The sequence below is a fragment of the Cynocephalus volans genome, chromosome 1 (genome assembly GCF_027409185.1).
Source record: "Cynocephalus volans isolate mCynVol1 chromosome 1, mCynVol1.pri, whole genome shotgun sequence".
Classification (NCBI taxonomy): Eukaryota; Metazoa; Chordata; class Mammalia; order Dermoptera; family Cynocephalidae; genus Cynocephalus; species Cynocephalus volans.
Window position 1 is genome coordinate 196566184 of NC_084460.1, and position 22703 is coordinate 196588886.

The window sequence follows — 22703 nt, forward strand, 5'->3', positions numbered from 1 at the left end:
AGGAGAAGCGTGGCTGGAGCTACGCTCACCAGCACAGAAAGGAGATGGGAAGGACCTGCCCCAGCACTGAGCCTCTCTCCAGTGCCCCCTTTTGGCTGAGCCTCACATAGAACCAGCTGGCAATGCAGAAACATGGTTTGCAGAGCCCAGCCCCAGCCTCATGGAGAGGGAGAAAGAAGAGTGGTGTTTTGGCAATGAAGAAATGGAGGCTCACAGAGCTGGAGACACGTGCCTTCGGTTTCATGGCCAGTAGACCACATGCACTCCCCTCTTCTACTCAGCCTTCTGCAAGTGCTGACTGTTTGTATGATCTCTTTGCTCATTTCTGGGGCCTATGAAGCCTCTTGTTACTTCCGGGCTGGTGGCAGAGCTCTTACCTCAATGGGCAAGCACAGCCTGACCCTTGCAGGCTTGGAACTTGGGTGTGCTCCCAGGAGCACTTGGAGTGCCCTCTTTGTGCTACCCCCACCCCTGGAATTTCTCCTGACACATTCCCTGGCTTGGCCTTGTCCCCCTGTCCTGGCAGGCCCAACCTGGCAGCGGTAACTGCCAAGCGTCTGCTCAGCCCGTCTTGGTGCTGGGAACAAAGATAGCAGCTTAGCCCAAGTCATCACCTGCCTCTCAGAGGCCTCAGGCACCATGGCCGGGGCAAGCCCCTGTGCCAGCTTCCCAGAAAGCAGGTCTGGAGGGGAAAGGGGGCTCAGGCATGTCTGGCTGATGCCCCACAGGGCCCAGACCTAGGAAGGGAGTGGTGGCAAGCTCCATGATGTTCCTGGGACAGACTATGAATGTTTGCTCAGGGCCTGGGCTCAATCCATCCTTGGCCCTTCACCTCCTGGAAGCAGAGGTCAGGAATTTCTGCAGGAAGAGTCAGAGTATCAGGTGTGATGCATTCTGACAGCTCCCCAGGTGTTCAACGACAGTCTGGTGGAACAGAGGAAGCCGGGAGAATAGGCCCTTTGCCAAGGCGCCCGAACCACCAGAAAATAGAAGGGACTCAAGTTTGTGGTTTTCTTGATGCATGAATGTGCAGGGTTGGGATGCAGCTGAACAAGCTGGGGGTGGAGAGGGGACAGTGCCTGGGTAGAGTCAGTCTGAGCCTCAGGGAAGGGGTGGCAGCTCCGCCTCCTTCTTACCCACCGTGTGCCCTTGAGACTCCCTCTGCCCTCAAGCCTGGAGGGCAAACCCAGGAGTGGCTAAACTCTCTTGCAGCCCCAGCACTCCTCCTGTAGACATGATTAAAGAGAACTGGACTGCAACCCCCTGGGCACAATCCTCAGGCCTGGAGCCTAAAGATTCCAAACTATTCAGTAGGTGGACCCTCCATGAAGAACATCAACAAAATGCCCAGAACCATGACAGACTCTGGGCTTTCAGTACACATGGTTTGACAGACTATCTAGTGAAACAAAAAAGCGTTATATGTACTTCAGTAATATTTTTAAATGAATTTATACATTCAACTACTTTGGTTGGAAAAAATGGCAGGGAGTAGCTGTGTGTGATGCTATTTATTCAGAGTACAGACAATTCTTGGAGCAAATATGTTTTTGTTTTGGAGGCTGGCGGGTTCAGGGATCTGAACCCATGACCTTGGTGTTATAAGGCCACACTAACCAACTGAGCTAACCAACCAGCCCCTCTTGGGGCAAATATGGATTCATAGGCCAGTTGCAATTAATCTCAGCTCCCCAGCCACAAGGAGAGCCTCCCTCAGTGCCCAAGGGTCTCCACCACCACTTCAACCCTAGGTCCATGGCCCCTGGGCTGGGAGTCTTAGATGGGAGGGTTCTAGTGACATCCCTTCCTGATCTTCCACATGCCATTAGGCAAGTGACCTGACTCCTGCATGCTGTGGTTTCCTCTTCTCACCTGCTGTTAGGAGTGCAGGGTTAGAATGAGACACAGCCTGGGAAGACATGAGACTGTGGACTCAGTAGCCATTCCCCTCTTAAGGTTTCAGATGGGAACAAATCATATGCCCTTTCCCCCCATCATTATTGAACCTTCAGACTTGGAAGAGAGGGGAGAGAACAAATGTTACTTCACAGAGAAGAGTCGATGGCCAGGATGTTTCTGCCTCAACTTTCTGAGAATCTTACCAGGGAGAAAATCAGCCAGGACTGTCACCTTCCTGAAATTAGGGATTGTTTGGTTTTCCCTTCCATCTTATGAAGAGCTAGATCAGGTTCCAGGGGCTTAGCTAGTTGAGGCAGGTAAGTTACCCAGAGCCACAGGAAGCTGATGGGGCCAGAGGGTGAGGCAGAGCATGTTCAAGGAGACCCAGAGGCCAACCTCTCTCATTTATCTCTCCATTCATTCTGTTACCACACCAACCAGCAAATCTTTCCTGCTGCCTGTTCTGGGCTGGCTACCAGTGGTATGGATGTTGCAAAGAGTCTGAAGACTGGTTGTCATTGTCATAGAGTTCTTTAGCTGGCTGGGGAGACAGATATGCCCACAGATTGTTATACAGTGTAAGTGCTATGATCAAGCAAGGCATGGGAGCTGTGGGGCAGAGGGAGGGCACCTCATCCAGCTGTTGGTCAGAGAGGGCTTCTGGTGGAGGTGACAGTGGAGCTCACCATAAAGGATGAGTATGGCCCAAGACATGAGTGCAGGAAGAGCATGCTGAGTAGGGAGCTGGCAGAAGGGGCTGAGGCTTTGTTCATAAACAGGGCTTCCTTTGGGGTATGGCCTTGTTACACAAAATGACTTTTACACAAGTGGAGGGCCCAAGGTCAGAGCAGACAGAAACACAGTCCTTGGGCTTACAGCAAGTGGGCCATGGCTCCTTGAAATTTACTTCCTCAGAAGCACAGGAGGGAAGACACTGGTGGGAGCACAATGATGTTAACACATCAACAATTTATGATCCTGCAAGTTCTCCTTTCCCCCTTCATCTTCTGTGCTTCTTTTTGGCTGCTCTACAGGGTCACCAGCTGGGATTTTCTCAAAGACTGCATTTATCACAACATTCTTTGCTCAAGAAGATTTGTGGTTCTTTAATTTCTAGCCAAGGTGAAGTAACAGAAACCAGATTTACCAAACCACCTTAAAAAAACCAGACAAAGGATTTGAAACAACAGTTTTGAAGACAATGAATATTAGGCAACACAGGTCAGTGATCTCTGAGAAATGCATAACAAATAAAGTAAGCCCCAGGACTGCCCCACTGACACATCCCCAGGCTATGAAGCACAGAAGAGATGCAGAGCAATCCTGGGCTCCCTGGGTTGAGATGGGGCTGGGTGTCCAGGGAGATCAAACTCTGCAGCTAGAGTCTGCAGGACAGGGTGCCAGAGAGATAAGAGCTGCACACAGAGAACCCCAGAGATCTGCAGAGGGCCCTCCTGGAGCATGCACCAGAATGCTGAATAATTGTGAGGAAACTATTCAAATATTTCTTTCACTCTCTTTTCTCCTCTCCTTTGGGAATTTCAATTATACTTGTAGTGGACTATTTGAAGTTGTCCCACTAATCACTGATGCTCTTTTCAATTTTTATTCTTTTTTCTCTCTGTTTAATTTTGTATAGTTTCTATTGCTATGACTTCAAGTTTACTAATCTTTTTTCCTTGCTGGGAAAAAAATTAGACATCACAAGATCAGGATGCATACAAGATCAGGAATTGTGCCTGCTCTTATCAGGCAGACTGGGAAACTTCATAATTCACAATACCTGGGTATAGTACTTAGAAGGGGCTTGCATCAGTAGTGGGAAACAATTAGATTTCGATTAGACATGGCTTCATCTAAAACTCATAAAAGCAAGAACTTTAAAGAATCAAACTATTCCCAAGTAACTAAACTATGTCTCAATATGTCTCAAGAATATTTGCAGGAATACTAAGAAATTCAGTACCTAACAAAGAAAAATTAACATTGTCTAGCATCTAATCAAATATTACTAGGCATTCAAAGAAGCAAGAAAATACAACCCATAATGAGGAGAAATATTAATCCACTGAAATCAATGTAGAAATGACATAGATGTTAGAATTAGCAAAGACATTAAAACAGTTATTATAACTGTCTTTGATATGTTTGAAAAGCTAAGTAGAGGTATGATATGTATAAAAATTCCTAAACTGAATTTCTAGAAATAAACTGCAATGTCTGAGATAAAAAATACAGTGGGTGGGATTAGCAACAGATTAGACATTGCAGAAAAAAAGATTAGTAAACTTGAAGTCAAAGCAATAGAAACTGTACAAAATTGAACAGAGAAAAAAAAAGAATAAAAATTGAAAACAGCATCAGTGTTTAGTGGGACAATTTCAGGTAGTCTACTAAGTGTAATCCCCGAAGGAGAGGAGGAAAGAGTGAAAGAAATATTTGAACAAGTAATGACCAGAGATTTTCCAAGTTTGATTAAAACTATACTGTCACCAAATCAAGAATCTCAATGAACCTCAAGCACAAGCGACATGAATAAAACCACCAAGTACATCATAATCAAATGGATCAAAACCGTCAATAAAGAGACAATCTCAAAAGCAACCAGGGAATGAAGGCATGCTACTTATGAACAAGGATAAATATTGCAGCAGATTGCTTTTCAGGAAAAAAAAATGCCATAAAAAAACCTTTCAAAATACATAATTTAAAATATTGGGAGGCAAAAAATAAAAAAGTCAACTTAGAATTCTATATCCAACAAAAAATCCTTAAAAAATGAAGATGAATTAAAGGATTTTTTAGACATACAAAAGCATAAATAATTAATTACCAGCAGATCTACACAAGAAACATAAAAGGCTTTCAGGCAGAAGGAAAATGATGCTACTTGGATACTGATGAAGTACTAGCTGGAAATACGAGTCCACATGAAAAAATGAAGAGCATCAGAAGTAATAACTACATGGATAAAAACGTAAGATAATTTTCTTATTATTTAAATGACATTAAAAGATAACTGACACAACAACAATAAACCAATGTTATTAATAAATAAACAAAAATAATAACAATGTATTGTGGGCTTACAACACATGCATGAGTGAGACATATGACGACAGTAGCATAAAGTCTGGGAGGGAGAAAAGAAGTACATTGTTGTAAGGTTCTTACGCTATATGTAGGATTCTCACACTGTAAGTAGTATAAGATCGTTGTAAGTTAAAAGTGCATACTATAAACCCTGAAGCAACCATGAAAACAATGAAACAGAATTACTGCTAATCAGCCAACAAAGGAGATAAAATGAAATCATAAAAAATACCTCATTAACATTAAGGAATCAGGAAAAGAGTAAAGAGAAACAAACACGTATGGGACAAATAAAAGAAAATAAATACGTTATATTTATGCAAAAACATTAATAATAACACTAAATATAAAAGTGGTTTAAACATTCCAATTTTTTTCTCTTTAACTTGCTTTATTAACTTCACAATATGTAATAAACATCTTTTCATGCAAGTTGATGACACTCCCCCGCTGACAAAAAAATTGTACCGACTAAGTCAAAATGAAATCTCCAATCGGAAAATGGCAGAAGGACTCCAAACAAGAAAATGCACATTTGGAAAGCAGGGAGTTTATGATTACTAACCTCACGATTCAGGGCATAAGGCAAAACTCATCATGATGAACGTGCTGAGGGGGTCCCCTATAAGGATGCACAACTGTACCCCAACTGAAGCTCCCCAATCTTTCTCCTTAGATCTCATCTCTTCCGTGAACCGTTTTGTATTGTCTGCATCTCCATTTATCATATCAATGTTATTGGCGAGCCTATTGGGCATATTCTCCCCAAAATCCCGGGCAGGTGGAGCCCACCCCCCTCTAATATCTCCTCCAGGCTCCTGGCCCTCACCACCTCCTAAAGGGCAAGCTGCTTCTTTCTGCGCTGGGGCCTGCTCCCCAACTTTGATTCCTGGAGGACAATTTCCATGTTGTGGTTTTTTCCTGTTTCTTCTTTCTGCAGGGACCAGAGGCAGTCTTCCTCTCATAACCTTGAAATCTGCTACACCAATAGACCTAAAGACCTGCCTGGATTGGGGTCAGGGTCTACCATTTTCCTCCTTCCCTGGGCAACAGGCTCACGTGCCTTTAGGGCAATAGAGAAGTGGTGTGCCGCCATGAATGACTGCCACACTGCAAGTAGGAAGAGAAAACAATCTAAACATTCCAACTAAAAGACAGACATCATCAGATTGTATAAAGAGGGAAGACAGAAATGCATGATGCACATAAAAAACACACTTTAAACTTAAAAACACAAATAGGTTGAAAGTAAGCATATGGAAAAAATATACCATGCTTACACTAGATTAAAGAAAACTGGAGTGGCTAAATTAATATCAGGCAAGGTAGATTTCATAGCAAAGAATATTAACATGGATAAAGAACATCATTTTATAATGATGAAGGAGTCAGCTCATCAAAAGGATGTTGTAAGTGTTTATCCACCTCATAACAGAGCTTCAAAACATTTGAAGCAAAAACTGATAGACTACAAGGAGAAAGACAGATCCAAAGTTACAAGCAGAGATTTTAATACTCTTCACTTAAGAATTTAGAGCAAAAGTAGACAGAAAATCTGTAGGGTTATGGAAGTTCCAAGTAACACTATCAACCAACTTGACCTAATTTATAAAACACTCCACACAACAACAATAGAATAACAGAATACACACTCTTTTCAAGTGCACAATTAACACCAAGATAGACCATGTTTTGGGTCATAGGTCTCAATAAATTTGAAAGGATTTAAGTCATGTGTGGTAGGCAGAATAATGGCCCCCAAAGATATCTATGTCCTAATCTCTGGAATCTTTGAATATACTAGGTTACATGGAGAAGGGGAATTTAGGTTGCTAATCAACTGACCTTGATATGGGGGGAGTATCCTGGCTCAATGTAATCACCAGGGTACTTGTAAGTGGAAGAAGGAAGGAGAGAGAGAACGAGACAGAGGGCAGCATGAGGACTTGATCCAACATTTCTGATTTTGAAGATGACGGAAGAGGACCATGAGCCAAGGAATGTGGGCAGCCACCAGAAACTGGAAAGGGCAAGGAAACAGATTCTTCCTTAGAGCATCCAGAAAGGAATGCAGCCCTGCCAACACATTGATTTTAGCCCAGTGAGAGCCATGTCAGACTTCTGAGGTACAGAAGTGTAAGGTAATACATTTGCATTGTTCTAAGCCACTAAGTTTGTGGTAACTCATTACAGTAGCCATATAAAACTACTACATCATACCAATATGTTAGAGTAAATTAGAAACCAATAACAGAAAACCCTGAAATGTTTGGAAACTAAGTAACACAATCCATGGATCAAATAAGAAATAAAGAGGAATTTTAGAAAGTTATTCTTAACTGAAAGAAAATAAAAACATAACACATCAAAGTTAGTGGGATGCCACTAAAGCAGTACTGAGAAGGAAATTTATAGTACTAAACAATTATATTAGAAAAGAAGAAAGTCACCAAATCAATGACCTTAACTCTTGTCTTAAAAAATTAGAAAAAATATACATTAAAAGCAGAATAAGAAGAATAAAGGTAATAATAAAGACCAGAACAGAAATAAATGGAATAGAAAAATAAAGAAAGAAAATCAAAGAAACCAAAAGATGGTTCTTTGAGAAAATCGGTAAAATTGACAAACCTCTAACTAGACTGATCAGGAATAAAAGAAGATCAGTATTACCAGTATCAGTAATGACAGGTGAAACACCATTGCTGCAGTTTCCACATATATTAAAAGAATAAAAGGGACTATTATGAACAACTTTATGCCAATAAATTCAACAACTTAGATAAATTGGATGAATTCCTTGAAAGACACATATAACCATAGCTCACCCAAGAAGAAATAGGTAACCAGAATGGCCTTATATCTATTTTAAAAATTAGAATTTTTGGTTAAAAATCTTCCCCCCACAAAATTCCACCATGTCCAGATGGCTTCATTGGTGAATTCTATCAAATATTTAAGGAAGAAACAATGCCAGTTCATAAACTGTTCCAAAAATTGAAGAGGAGGGAATACTTCCCAAATTATTCTATGAGGCCGGCATTACCCTGATTAAAAAAAAAAAGGTCAAAGATATTACAATGAAAGAAAGCTGCAGACCTGTATCTTTCAAAAATACACATACAAAAATTTTAAACAAAAATCTTGCAAAATGAATCCAACAATATATAGAACTGATAATACAAGTAGGCCTTATCCCAGGAAAGCAAGGTTGATTTAACATTCAAAATCAATCAGTATAGGAGGCTGGCTGGTTTGCTCAATTACTTAGCAACCTTTTAACATTAAGATCATGGGTTTGGATCCCCATGCTGACCAGGTGCAAAAAAAAAAAAAAAAAAAAAGTCAATCGTTGTAGTTCGCCATAATTAACAAACTTAAAAAAGCCACCACCCATTTCTGTTTTTTCTTTCTTTTTTTTTTTCGGTGTGGTCTATAAAGTGGGGTCTTTAAGAGGTAATCGGATTGTAAGGACTATGCCTTCATGGACTAACTAATCCATTCATGGAGTAATGGGTTAATGGATTAATGGGTTATTATGGAGTAGACTGGTGGCTTTATAAGGAGAGGCAGAGAGCATGTGAGCACACTCTTGCCCTCTTGCCATGTGACGCCCTGCACTGCCTTGGAACTCTCCTGAGAGTCCCCACCAAGAAGGCCCTCACCAGATAGGCCCCCTAGACTTTGGACTTCCCAGTCTCCAAAACTGAAAGGAATACATTTTGTTTCTTTACAAATTACCCAGTTTCAGGGATTCTGTTGTAAGCAACAGAAAATGGACTAAGACACCAGTGGAATAGGCAAAAATAAATAAATAAATAAAAATAAGGCAGTGTATTGGCAAGGAAGAAGTAAAAGTTTCTATTTATTTGTACTTGACATGATCATCTACAGAGAAAATCTGATGGAATCTATGAAAAGTTACTGGAATTAATAAGTAAGGTTGCAGGATGCAACTGTATTTCTATATACCAGCATGTAATCTATTTTCTGTCACTTACAGCAGAGTACCTGGAACTGGGTAATGTATAAAGAAAAGAGGTTTATTTCTTACAGTTTTGGAGGCTTGGAAGTCCCCAGTCCAGCGATGCATCTGATAAGGGCCTTCTTCTGAGTGGGAACTCTGTACAGAGTCCGTGGTGACCAGGGTATCACATGGTGACCAAGGTATCACATGGCAAGCAGGGGATGAGCGACAGAGTTAATGTGCTCACTTGCTCTCCTTATAAAGCCATCAGAACCACTCCCTGACAACCCATTAACTTAACCCATTACTCCATGAATGGGTTAATCTTTCCACAGAAGCACAGTCTTCATGATCCAATCACCTCTTAAAGGCCCCACCTTTCAAATATCATAATTAGATTTCCTATCCTCTTAACACTGTTACAGTGGGGATCAAGCTTCTAACACCTGAACTTTTGGGGGACACATTCAAACCATGACACGGCAACAAGCAGTCAGAAACTGAAATTAAAAGACATGCAAAATCTCTACACTGAAAACTACAAAATACTGCCAATGGAAATAAAGACCTAAATAAATGGAGTGTTATAACTAGTTCATGGGTTGGAAAACTCAATATTGTTACATTGTCAATTCTCCCTCAAATTGATTTATGAATTCAGTGCAGTGCCAATCAGAACCTCAGCAGGCTTTTTTGTAGATATTGGCAAACTGATTCTAAAATTCATATGGAAATATTAAGGACCCAGAACAGCCAAAATAACTTTAAAAAATAAGAATAAAGTTGGAAGGGCCAGCCCGTGGCTCACTCGGGAGAGTGTGGTGCTGATAACACCAAGGCCACGGGTTTGGATCCTATATAGGGATGGCCGGTTCGCTCACTGACTGAGCGTGGTGCTGACAACACCAAGCCAAGGGTTAAGATCCCCTTACCGGTCATCTTTTGAAAAAAAAAAAATAATAATAATAAAGTTGGAATACTAACACTACCAGATATCAAGAGTTAAAAAGCTATAGTTATCAAGATCAGGGATTGGCAAACTCTTTCTTAAAGGGCCAAATAGTAAATATTTTAGGATTGTGGGCCACATGGTATCTGTCATAAACACTCAGTTCTGCCATTGTAGTACAAAGCAGCCTTGGTCAATATACAATTGAATAAGGGTGTCTGTTCAATAAAACTTTATACAATAGGCAGCTGGCCTATGGGCTGTCATTGCAGATTTCTGATCAAGACAATGTGACATTGTTTTCAGGACAGACAAACAGAAACAAAACAGATGAGAGTATATATATATGTACCCACGCATATATGGAAAACTAATTTTTGACAAATATACAGGAGCAATTTAGTGCAGAAAGAAGTCTTTTCAACAAAGGATACCAGACATCCATCCATATATGAAAAAGTAAACTTTGATTTGTACCTCACACTATATAGAAATTTAGATGTCATATTCCTAAACCATATTTAAAGAGAACTCCAGATGGATTATAGACCTAAATGTGAAATTGTTAGAACTATAAAACTTTTAGAAGAAACCATAAGAGAGAGCCGGCCTGTGGCTCACTTGGGAGAGTGTGGTGCTACTAACACCAAGGCCACGGGTTCAGGTCCCTATATAGGGATGGCCGGTTCGCTCACTTGGGAGAGCGTGGTGCTGACAACCAAGGCAAGGGTTAAGATCCCCTTACTGGTCATCTTAAAAAAAAAAAAGAAAAACTCTAGAAAGTGCAAATGAATTTACAATGACAGGTAGCAGATCAGTGGCTGCAGGGGAGGGGAGGGGCAAAAAGGAAGGGTTACCGAGGGGTGGAAGAAAGCTTCTAGGGGGCGATGGATATGTTTATTTATTTGGTCACTGGTGGTTTCCAAATACATATGTGTCAAAACATAATTTATGTTTTTAGTGATCACAATTATCATTTTAAGTAGGTGAAGGTTATTGTATGTTGGTTTATACCTCAAAAAAGCTATTTAAAGAAAACACGTGATGTGCTCCCCTCTGTGCTTAGATATAATGAAGTCACCTCACTGAGCCTTGAAGGCCTCCACCATTCAGCTCCGCTTTCCAGAACTCACTTGTTTAAGAAAGCTGGAAAGCATATTTCAGTTAGGCACTGAAAAGCAAAAAAGGTTGATTTACATTGTAGGGCAGAAGTTTATGGGGGGTTCATCATACTGATTGGCGATAACTCACCCAGAGATATCTTTCTATGTAGCTCAGAGTTTGAGCACAAAACAAGGTTAAGGGTGAATAGGGAGCAGCTCAGAGAGGAAAGAATGGGTTCACCTCATTCAGTAATTTGCTCAGGTGAGAAATCATTTATGTAATTAATTACATATTTATAACATTTTTATTATGGTGATTGGAAGATGAAAGCCATGCAGAATTATAAATTGTGGGCTAGCCCCAAACCATGGAATCTCTTTTTTCTATTTTAATTATGAGGGAAAAGGAAATAGAAAGACAGCTTCTCTTTGGAGTAATTTAGGGGGGATAAAAAAGCATCTTTGAGTCAAGTGGGGTTTTCCAAATGACACCTCATGTTAGCAGTGTTGTCAGTTAGATGCAAAGGAGTTGTAATGCTGCAACCAACACAGACAGAAGCAGCAGCCGGCGTCCACTGTGTGCAGAACCAAAGCAGTAGTGACTGGAGCAGTATGCAGTTGTTTTGTTTTTTGCATTGAAAGAAGATAAACATAAAATTCATATATAGAAAAATGGGTTGCAGTTTAGATTAACAGAATGGTATTGGTATGTGTGACATTTCTTTTAGTCTTGCTCCATAATTTTATCTTTTTCTTCTTGACATTGATTCCTTAATATTCATGTTGTAAAAAAAAGAAGATTGTGTGATAGACACAGGATTTAGTTCACAAAGTCTAAAATATTCATTTTACCATTTTTACCTTTAATAGGAAAGGTAAAAACCCCTGCCACAGTGTTTGCAGAGATGGCAAATACCTAGCACACATAGTGCTCCTTCATGTTTTAGTCCATTGCAGACATAGCTAATCAATTGTAGATCTCCTTCCTAGTTAGGTCTGGACTAGGCCACAGAATCTGTCAATAAACTTTTCTAGGCAGCCATTCCAAATCAATCAGAGTTGGCATGAAGGTTGAAACCTATCTGCCATCCCTACACTTGTGGCTATTCCTGAATTAGTCAGTCTTTTTAAAGCTGAATGACATAGAATGCAAGAGCTATCAACAGTTAAACTCAGATTAAAAGCACAGTCCGGGCTGGCTGGTTAGCTCAGTTGGTTAGAGGGCTGCTTGTAACACTAAGGTCGATGGGTTCAGATCCCCATACTGGCCAGCTGCTGAAAAAAAGGGAAAGTCTGAATGGTAATGCCCAGGAACCCTACAGCTCACCTAAGAAAAGTGAATGGAAAAAGTTTTATTAGTGTGAGCATAAAGACAAAGAAGTCTTTTATTCATAGGTTAATCCTCCCCACACTCCTCCCTAATCCATGATTAGTTAAGGGTGCTTACCTTTAACTTGAGGAAGTCCTTTTAACATGTCCCTGTGTCTCAGGGGTTGACTGTGAGTTATGAGATTAAAATGTTTCTTTGGCATAGGAAATTTTAAGCATCTTAAATATGCAATGTGGAAAAATAAGGACAATATGACCTTGTCAATAGACTGTCTGGCTCAAGGTTTCGTGGTGGAGGGTGGGGGTGGAGTAATAGCTGAGGTAAAGTAGGGTCTACTCGAATTTAGCAAGATTACTTCAACCCCCCCAACTGAAAAATATAACCATTCACATACACACAAACACACGCACACGCACACGCACACACACATTTCTTGTAATGTCTAAAATATTTACACTGGAGACCTTTTATTTATACTGGAGTTCTTTATGATAATTATAGATGACACATATCAAATAGAAATTACATGCCAGAAACTTCACATACTGTTTCTATTCATTACAACAATCCTATGAATTAGTTTCTGTCATTCCCAGTTTATAGAGGAAGTAACAGGTTTAGAGAGGGGGCAGAATGTGGCCACAGTCACATTAGCTAGCAGGTACTTCATGGGGATTTATACCCAGGACGGCTGGGCCAAAGTGAGCTCTCCCTTCCTCACACTGGGGCGTGCTGGGACAAGGAACACAGCAATGAGGTCTTACTCTGTAGACTGCCCACCTGGGCCAGTCCAAAGGCACCCCTCCAATGGCTGGCTGGGCGCAGGATTTGGCTGAGGATGCCCTGAAAGCCTTTTCATTGACCTTTTTTCTTCAAGACTTCACTAAACCAAGCATTTCTGCATATTCTCCAGATTCAAAGAGAACAACGATTTTTGGATTTGCACAGGACCTTGGACACATGGAGATGGCCAGTGAATTTTGAAACAAAACAAGTATGTGTCACAGAGCCCTGCTTGTGTGGATCTGGGGTTCATTTTCTCCAAGAAAGGTGCTGGTTCTGAAAGGCTGAGGTGTTTTGGCGCTGGTACCATTTTTTTTCTTAAGAGCGAACTGCAGACAAATCCTTCCTGTGCTTGCCTCCCCCCATCAACTTCTCCAATAACTGTCGAGGAGAGGAATGTGTCAAAGTACAGGCTGAGAAAGGGCAGGGAAACCCCTAAATGACACAGAGTGGCTGGCACATGGCAGGGAAGATGCAGTCCTGCATGTAGAACATATTCCCAGCTGGGTGCTTCTTCCTCATCCTCTACCGAGTACAGCTAAAGACTCTGGGCATTATACACAAAACAAACCTAAGGAGACTCTGAAAAGGAAGAAGAAGAAAGGAGACCAGCTAGGGACCTTAGAACCTGAGGAATGACACAGAGATGCATCTCCTGTTTTTTTTTTTTTTTTTTTTTTGGCTAATATACCCTGGACTAATGCTGGCAGAGCCAGCACCCTGAAATGCTGGGAAGCACAGACCAAAAAAGCCCCAACAAATGCTGGCACTCTCTAGCCAAAGGACCAGGAAAGAGGCAGCCTAGTGAGAGAGAAAACTTTCAGATCATAATCACATGACTCCAGTCAAACACAGAAAAAGCTGTGGCCCCACCTCCACCCTCTTCAAGGCCAGTGGGAGCTGAGACTTTCATCCAGGCTGTGAGGAGGTTTCCCAACCCTTCCTGGGGCCATGTCCAAGAAGGTGAGGGAGGATCCAGGACTGTCATCCCTCCCTGGCAGTGAAGAGGCCAGAAAATGTAAAATAAGAGCCAGAGTCTCATAGCATAATGCCAAAAATGCCAAGGGGACAGTCCAACACGTGTTATTTCTAAAACCAGGAGAATCTCACTTTGAATGAGAAAAGATGATCAGCAGACACCAACACTGAGAAACCAGAGATGTTGGAATCATCTGAGGGTCTGACAAGGACTTTGGAGCAGCCATCGTGTGATGCTTCAATAAACGATGGTGAACAGATTTAAATGAAAAAACAGAGCGTCTCAGCAAAAACAAAGAACGTCTCAGCAAGAAATAGCAGATATAAAGAAGAACCCAATGGTAATTTTAGAAGTGAAAAGTAAAAGGACCAAAGTGAAAGACTCACTGGATGGATTCAACAACTGAGGGAGAGGGCAGAGAAAAAAAGCAGTGAACTTGAAGACAGAGCAACAGAAATCACCAATCTGAGCAAGACAGAGAAATAGACGGGGAAAAAAATGAACGGAACCTCAGGCACTGTTAGGATATGACAAAAGACCTAAATTCGTGCCGAGTTCCAGGAGAGGAGAATGAGTGTGGGGCTGTCAAATACAGTCATGCATCACTTAATGATGGGGAAAATCCTGAGACATGCATTGTGACGTGACTTTGCCATGGTGGGAACGTCCCGGCACATACTTACCCAAACCTAGGTGCTACAGCCTACTGCACACCGTGGCTGTACAGTAGAGCCTGTGGCTCCACTGAGTAACGCGCTGTGCTGCGATGTTAGAATGGCTACGAAGTCACTAGGCGATAGTTATTTTTCAGCTCCATGATAATGTTATGGGACCACCACATTGACCAAAACATTGTTACGTGGCTCATGATTGTATTAAAAGAAATAGCGGCTGAAATTCTCCCAATTCGGTAGAAGACGTAGCTTCTGAGCGAAGAAGCTGAGCGAACAGCAAAAGTGATAAACCCAAAGCAATCCATGCCAACACACATCATGATCAAACTCCTGAAAACCAGAGGCAAAGAACAAACCTTGAAAGCTGCGCGAGAGAAACACCACAGGCTTCAGGCTCATGCTCCTCCGCCGGCCCTCTCGCTCCTTCCCCACTCTGTCTGTCCTCCTAGCCCCTTCCCTCCCGGACTTGCCCAGGAAATCCACCTTTGTCTTGGTCTCTCATGGGGAGGTTTCAGCTCCCCTTAGTTCTTCTCTCATCTGCTCTGCAAGTCAGACCACCCAGGCCTCAGCCCAACAAGAGAAACTCCCCTTCCATCCCTCTTCTCTCTCTTGGAAAAAAATTGGGGTTTTATATAGCAAAACCTTCCTTCCACAGAGTTCTGAATAGGGCCAGGTCTGTCGTCCTTGGACCTGACTCCATAACAGGCCAGGTAACTCAGAGAAGGTGAGGTCTTGAGGCAGGATCCTGCCTGCTCACCTCCAGATTCCCAGCCAGGGTTTGGCACCTCTACCTGTAAAGGGTGTTATAGCAGTTACAGCCAGCATAGCCCCCACCTACACCTGGGGCCTTCAGTCTTGTCACCTGGCCTTTCTGACACTACAGCCAGAGCAAAGTCTCTAAAACACAAGTCACATCCCTTCCTCCCATGAGACTATCAGTGGCTCCCCAGTACTCTAGGGCTAAGATTCAGATGCCTTCATGTGGCTTGCAAAGCCCTTTAGAAAATTATATATATATATATATAATTGTAATACATAATAAAGGTAATGAGTATATAATGAATATAGTAATATAATAATATATATGAATATAGTAATATAATAAGTTATATTACTATATTCATTATATCATAATTATTTTATATAACATATATAATTTAGTAAATTGTGTTAATATAACATTAGTACACATTATTCTAAAAATAGATAATATATATATTTACAGTTAGACTTTAAACTCTTTCCAGGCAGGGACTTGATACTCAAAATACAATAGATACTCACAGATATTGCTTAATCACCTATTTCATTTTGATTAACCAACTTTTGGTTGGGTCTGTCTGTGACGCTTTCCTTGGGATTGTTCTTGGCAATACCCTGCCACTGGGATATGACATCAGAACATCCATTTCTCTGTACTACAATCATGGATGTGTTTGTCTTCCCTGATAAATCGTGAGTGCTGGGTAGATGCATCCAACTGAGAAAAAAGTCATGCCAGTTGGGGTACTGGGGATCAAGTGTTGGTGAAATTGTTAATGCTGTACTTGTATTGCAGACCACACCCGGGGAAGTGGACATGTTTTGTGTCCCCAGTGCCTGGCACTGAATCTGGCATGAGCAGTACCTAATGCTTGTTGAATGAATCTGTTCATCTTGAATCGGTCCTCCATGTTTGGTGGCCAGAGTGGTCTTTCTAATGGAGTCCCACCCCTGCTCTTCAGTGTGGAGGCTCCTGCTGCTTGTGGGTAGAGTCCACGTACTCTGACATGGTGCCCAGACATGATGCATGCGGTCCAGCTCGCCTCTCCCGCTGCTCTCACCACCCTGACTGCTGTTACTTTTGGGGATGCAGGACTCCCCGGCCTGCCCACCACCCATGTACTCTGTCTCTCCTCTGGGTGCTTCCCTGGGCTGCCTCCTGCACCTGCACGCTCTGCCCACTCAGTTCCCCTGGGCTGGCACCTGCCATCCTAAGCCTCAGCTCAGCGTTGTCTCCTTCAAGAAACCTCCGTTCCTTTCCACTGGCTAAGTGTCCCCGTGTGTACTCCTTCTGCAGCCTGGGCCAGGGGATGTAGGTGGTTTCTGCAGCAGTCAGTTTCTGGGGCTGTCTCCTCTATGGAGTGAGGCCAGGAGCTTCTAGGCTAGGCTTTCTCAGTGCATGTCCCGGTGGGTGCTCAGTAAATGCCCATGAGTTGAATGAGTGTGTGTGTGGTGGGGGGAGGGGGGTCTCTTTGGGCTAAAGGGAAAGTGGTCCTACAGAGAAGCCAGGGTGGGCCTGTGGGAAACAGGAGAGGGGAGAGGGTGGCTTTCAGGGAAAAGCTGGGGGTCTGCTCACGGGAGGGACTCAGGAACAGGCTGTTGTCAGCGCCTGCTGTGCCTCTGATTTTTTGAAAAGCAAACCACACCAGAAACTTCTGCTTGGTCCCTGAGATCCAGCTGCTGCTTGGGTGGCATCTTTTACCTGCTTGACACTCAAAAAACCAGGCTCCTCTCTCCCCTTCTTCACTTCCCCTCCTGCTACCTCCTTCCCACGTCACAGGCAGAAGAGGCAGTTGTGTGTGTTTGTGCAAGACAGCTGCCAGGCCAAAGCAGTTGTATTGTTATCAGAGTTAAGACAAGTGATTACTCTTCCATCTGTCAAGCACCCAGTAAGTGCTTGCACAATGCCATATACACATTTCTCTAACTTCACAGCCCCCTGCAAGAATGGCATCATCATTTTACACATGAGGAAACAATCTCACACGGAATCTCACAAGAGCCCAGGAAACAAATTTGCCCGAAGCCTCTCTAGGAAGAGTTAGGACCAGATTTCACCTGGGTATTTCTGATCCCATGCAGACTACCAAAATATAAAGGCAAATACAGAGAAAATAAAGTGTCTGGGAAGAAGAATTTTGTAAGACATGTTTGGTTCCAAATTCTTGATGTTTAGAAATGACATGATGACCCTGTGAGATTCCATGAGCCCCCTCCAACGACTTTCGGGCCCAGGCTCTGGGTCATGATTCTTTGCCACCTGAGCCATTGGGGATGAATGTGAAAGATTCTGGGACACAGGGCAGGAGAAGGGATGGGGGTCCGGGCAGGGCCGTTGGGGCATGGAATATTTCTGAGGGAGGTAGCACCTGTGTGGAGCAAGCAGGTGAAGGAGTGGGGAGAGGGTGCTCCTGGCAAAGGGAGCCACAGCTGCAAAAGCCTCAGGTCTGGAGATCAGGGCACTCGGGGAAGTGGAGTGGCCAGTCTGAGGGTCAGGGCTGTGGCACCTGAGGCTGGAGAAGTGCACAGCCCTTTAGTGCTCATGCCTAAGGGCTTCATAAGCCATGTGAAGGCATCCGAACCTTAACCTAAGAGCCCTGGGGAGCCACAGAGGGTCACATGGGAGGGAGGTACATGGCTTGTGTTTTAGAGACTTTGCTCTGGCTGCAGATTAGGAAAATCAGGGATTGGAATGAGGCGTTGCGGGGGCTCTAACTCCAGTATGGAATGAAGCGACTAAGGGAATGTTCCTGGTGGGGAAGGGGCCGCCTGGCTTTTACCAGGACTGTCCAACCTTCTGGCTACTGCTGCTGTGATGCTCATGCCTCCTCCCCCACCTGCAGTCTCTTTAATACAAGAGAGCACTTCCATTTGGTTGGGGTGGACTGAGCCTGAACTCTGCTCTGTGGGCATTTCACAGAGACCACGATGGCACAGTGATGCTACCACAGAACAGATCCGATGCAGGGCGAGCAGCTGTTCGGAGCTAGAGGTGACCTAGAGAAAGCAAACCTGGAAATTAGCAGAAGACTTGGAGAAGGCCTTGGAAATCCACAGAGCACAGAACAGGGGTTTTGAGGCTTTTTGTCAAAGCTTCTTCTGCGGCTCGGCAGAGAAATGCCCACATTTATATTCAGACTAAAATGTTTTCTTAGGTGATTCCGCACGGACACAGCTCTGGCCTTAGGATTTGAGCATAATAAGGAAAAAGGGTTTGTTCTGGAGTCAGGGCCATGAGCTGCAGGCCTCAGGGGCCCATGGTTGGGCACTGGGGAGGTGAGGGTGAGGCTGTTGCTTTATCTGATGCCTGGTGTTGCTGGCTCCCTGAGTTGGGGGACTCACACCCAGCATCGAACAGCCCAGGGCTGGACTCTCCCAGCTTTGACCACAGAGGCTCCCCTGGGCCCAGGACCCATCTGGGGACCCAAGCCTACTCACAGGGACCATTCTGGGTTGGCAGAGCCCTCACAGAGCCCCACCCTAGGGCATGGACGTCTCTACCCCCACCCCAGGCCACCTTCAGAGCATAGGCTGCCTGGAAAGGGTGTTTACTCCTACCCAGAATAACATGCTCAAGGCTCATTTCCCTTTAGCTCACCTGGCCATAAATTGACAGATCTGATGAGGCAGGGGTGGGAGGAGGCCTGGCTGGACCACACTGGCCGGCGTGAAGCGGGGCCACTAGGCTCCTCTCTCTGGCTTGCTCCGTGTCTGTCCCAGCTCCGTCTCTGTGTCTCCTGGTCTTTTTCCCATCCAGTGTCCTTGGCCATCCCACCTGCCTCTCTCTTCCCCTCTGCTCCTTTTCTTCTCTCTGCAGCCTTTCATTGTCACTGTCTCACTCTGTTTCCCACATTTTCTTTCTCTACATCCCTCCCTCCCCATCACCAAACCTAGCAGGTTAATTTGAACAACAGTGATATTCCTTTACCGGGCCTCTCCCCCACAACCAGGCACACTGTGCCAGCGCCTCAGGGCCCGCCCAGGGTCCTGAAGCATGGAGAAGGGGACTGGAACTCTCTCCCACAACCAGGCACACCTAGCCAGCACCTTGGGTCCTGCCCAGTGACTCAAGGTATGGAGCCAGGGCCCAGACCTTCCTCCCACAACCAGGCACACCAAGCCAGTGTCTCCAGGCCTGCCCAGGGACCCGGGGCATTGAGAAGGGGACTGGACCACCCTCCTACAACCAGGCACACCATGCCAGCATCTTGGAGCCCACCCAGGGACCCAGGGAATGGAGAAGGGGACTGGACCTCTCTCCCAGAACCAGGCACACCAGGACAGCACCTTGGGGCCCACCTGGGTACCCGGGGTCTGGAGAAGGGGACTGGACCTCTCTCCCACAGCCAGGCACACCATGCCAGTGCCTCGGGGCCTGCCCGGGGACCCAAGGTATGGAGAAGGGGACCAGACCACCCTCCCACAACCAGGCACACCATGCCAGTGCCTTGGGGCCCACCCGTAGCATGGAGACAGGGACTGGACCCTCCTCCCACAACCAGGCATGCCACATCAGTGCCTCAGGGCCCACCCAGAGAACCGGGGTATGGAGAAGGGGACCAGACCACTCTCCCTCAACCCAGGCACACTGTGCCAGTGCCTTGGGGCCCACCCAGTGACCTGAGGCAAAGAGAAGGGGACTGGACCTCTCTCCCACAACCAGGCACACTGTGTCAGCGCCTCGGGGCCTGCCCAGTGTCCCGAAGCATGGAGAAGGGGACTGGACACACCTCCCACAACCTGGCACATGGCACCAGCAACTTGGGTCCTGCCCAGGGACCAGAGACATGGAGAAGGGAACCAGACACACCCCACAACCAGGCATAACGCCAGTGCCAAGGAGCATACCAGAAACAGCACCTCCATGTAGGTGGCCCACTGCAGCCTCTGTAATAACCATGGCTGCTGCAAAAGCGACTAGACACCACAAGCACCATGCAAATGGTCCACATCCACTAGAGTGCATTCATACAAGAAGAGTCACCAGCAGAGTCAAAGAAAAGAAGAGGATGTCTCTTTCCACCAAGCCCATTTCAGAGAGACAGAGCAGTATCTGCTCTATGATAATATTGGGGGACCCGATCACATCTCTCAGCATTGGACAGATCATCTAGGCAACAAATCAACAGAGTAACCATAATTCTTTCAGAAGGAGAGAAGAAATCTAGGGCAATTAGAGGGGGGAGGAGGAGGGAATGGGGGAAGGGGAGAGACCAGACAAGGGGCATAAAGAATAATTACGATTTGTAACAATACATGTGCTAGTAATATTGATTTGATCAACATATCTCAATGTTCAACCCCCAAAATATGTATAATCGATTTTGATTCAATAAATAAAATTAAAAAAAAAAAAAAGAATTAGATTTACTTAGATGGCAAATGAGATCAGCGAGTTGAAGTTATAAGGAGACAGATTTCCACTTAACATAAGGAAGGATTCCTTAACAGTTCAAGTGTTTGCAAGCGGAATGTGTCCCCGTGAAAGAGTGGGCCCCCTGCCGGGAGAGGGCTTTTTTTTTCTTAAGTGGAGAATTGCCAATTTTGCAGAGATACTGTAGAAACAGGCTAGAAGTTTGATGGACTAAAGGATATCTAAGATTCCTCTGAGTTTAAGATTCTCTGACCCTAAGACAAGGGAGCTGACAGGAGTGAGAGCTAAAAGAAAGCACAACTCACCCTGCACTGTCATCCAGGCGTGCCTGCCTCCCGCCCTGCGATCTTGCAGCGGGTCTCTGAGTTCTCGTTGTTCAGGCCCCTGCACTACTCACTCTACTATCTGAAAGCCCCACCTAGTTGGTGGCAGTCTGCTCCAGTCTTGCTTATCTCTCCACTGCCTGGTTTTAGTCTCTGTAGATGCCTCACCCCAGCACCAAGCTACCCTGACCCTGGCCGCAAGCTTCGCTGATTGTCCTGCACCTGTGCCCATCACCTCTTTGGCAGGAGATTGGCAGATCAGGGAAATAGAGTAGAAGATGGAAAAATAAGAACTGCATGCTATTATCATTAGATGAATAGTTATTTAGCTGGAAAAAAGCACATCAAGGTAATGCTTAATTAATGGGTCATTTCTAACCCATTAGAAATTTTGGCCAATGTTTTAATCAAAGACTTGGATAAATATAAATAAAGTTTACTTATCAAATTTGTGAATAACATGAAGTTGAAGAGGGCTACACATATATGGCATCAAAATTTCAAAAGATCATATTGCCTGCTGGAATGATAAATCAGATCCAAGAAACAAATGTAAATTAAAAATTACATTTCTTAATTAATTACTTAATATAAGGTTCTACAATGGAATCTGAAAACCCAGCTGGACAAATTTGCATGGCAGCTACTTTGAATAACTTGGATCAACAAGGTCTGACAGAAATAGAACAATACAAGCCATGTATGTAATTTTACATTTTCTAGTAGGTCCATTAAAAAAGAAAAAAGAAACATGAAATTAATTATAATATTAAAAAAAAAAAAAAGAAAACAAGCTATTTTGCTCACGAACAATATTCCCAGAGTCAGCTCTCAGACCCTATCCTTGGAAAACAAGTGCTGGGGGAGGGTCATCCCTTGGGAACTCTGGACCCCACCAGCCGGGGAGGGCGCTGGGGGTTGTGGTGGAGGGCAGTGCTGGAAGTGGGTTTGGAGGAAAAATGTTCAGAAGAGTTTTCAGTTTCTGTCCTTTGACCTTGCTCACCCTACCACCTAAAACAGTAAAAATAAATACGTAAATAATATTATTATTATTTCTGCTGTGTCAGCCGCTGTGCTGTTTTACATACAGTAGCAAGTTCAACCCCCACAACACCTTCTACAGAATTGGTCCCATTGCCCCTTTTAGAAGATGAGGAAACTGAGGGTCAGAGAGTTCACCCAGCCCCAGTCCAACTGACCCCAAGCCTATTATCCTCTGCACTAGGAGAACTGTCTTGCTGGTTGCTTTTGCTTTGGAATTTGAGGAACCTGGTGTTGTCTTGTCATTTTCCATCAGAGGCAACGTGTAGGTGACGTGTGGGGTGGTGCCCTGCCCGCCCTTGCTCAGCTGGTCAGCAGTGATGGAGTGGAGCCCAGTGTCTGACGTCCCCAAGAGGAGGGAGAAGCAGGCTCAGGATCCTGCTTGTGACTCTGGGCATCGTCTTTCCTCACTGTGGGGCCTCTGTC

At 44.2% G+C, this 22703-nt stretch overlaps 1 pseudogene; it reads right to left on the minus strand.

Moving 5' to 3' along the window:
* Nucleotides 1-5565: 5565 nt before the first annotated feature.
* On the minus strand, nucleotides 5566-6088 carry LOC134367537 (protein BEX5-like; annotated as a pseudogene).
* Between the last annotated feature and the right edge of the window lie 16615 nt (nucleotides 6089-22703).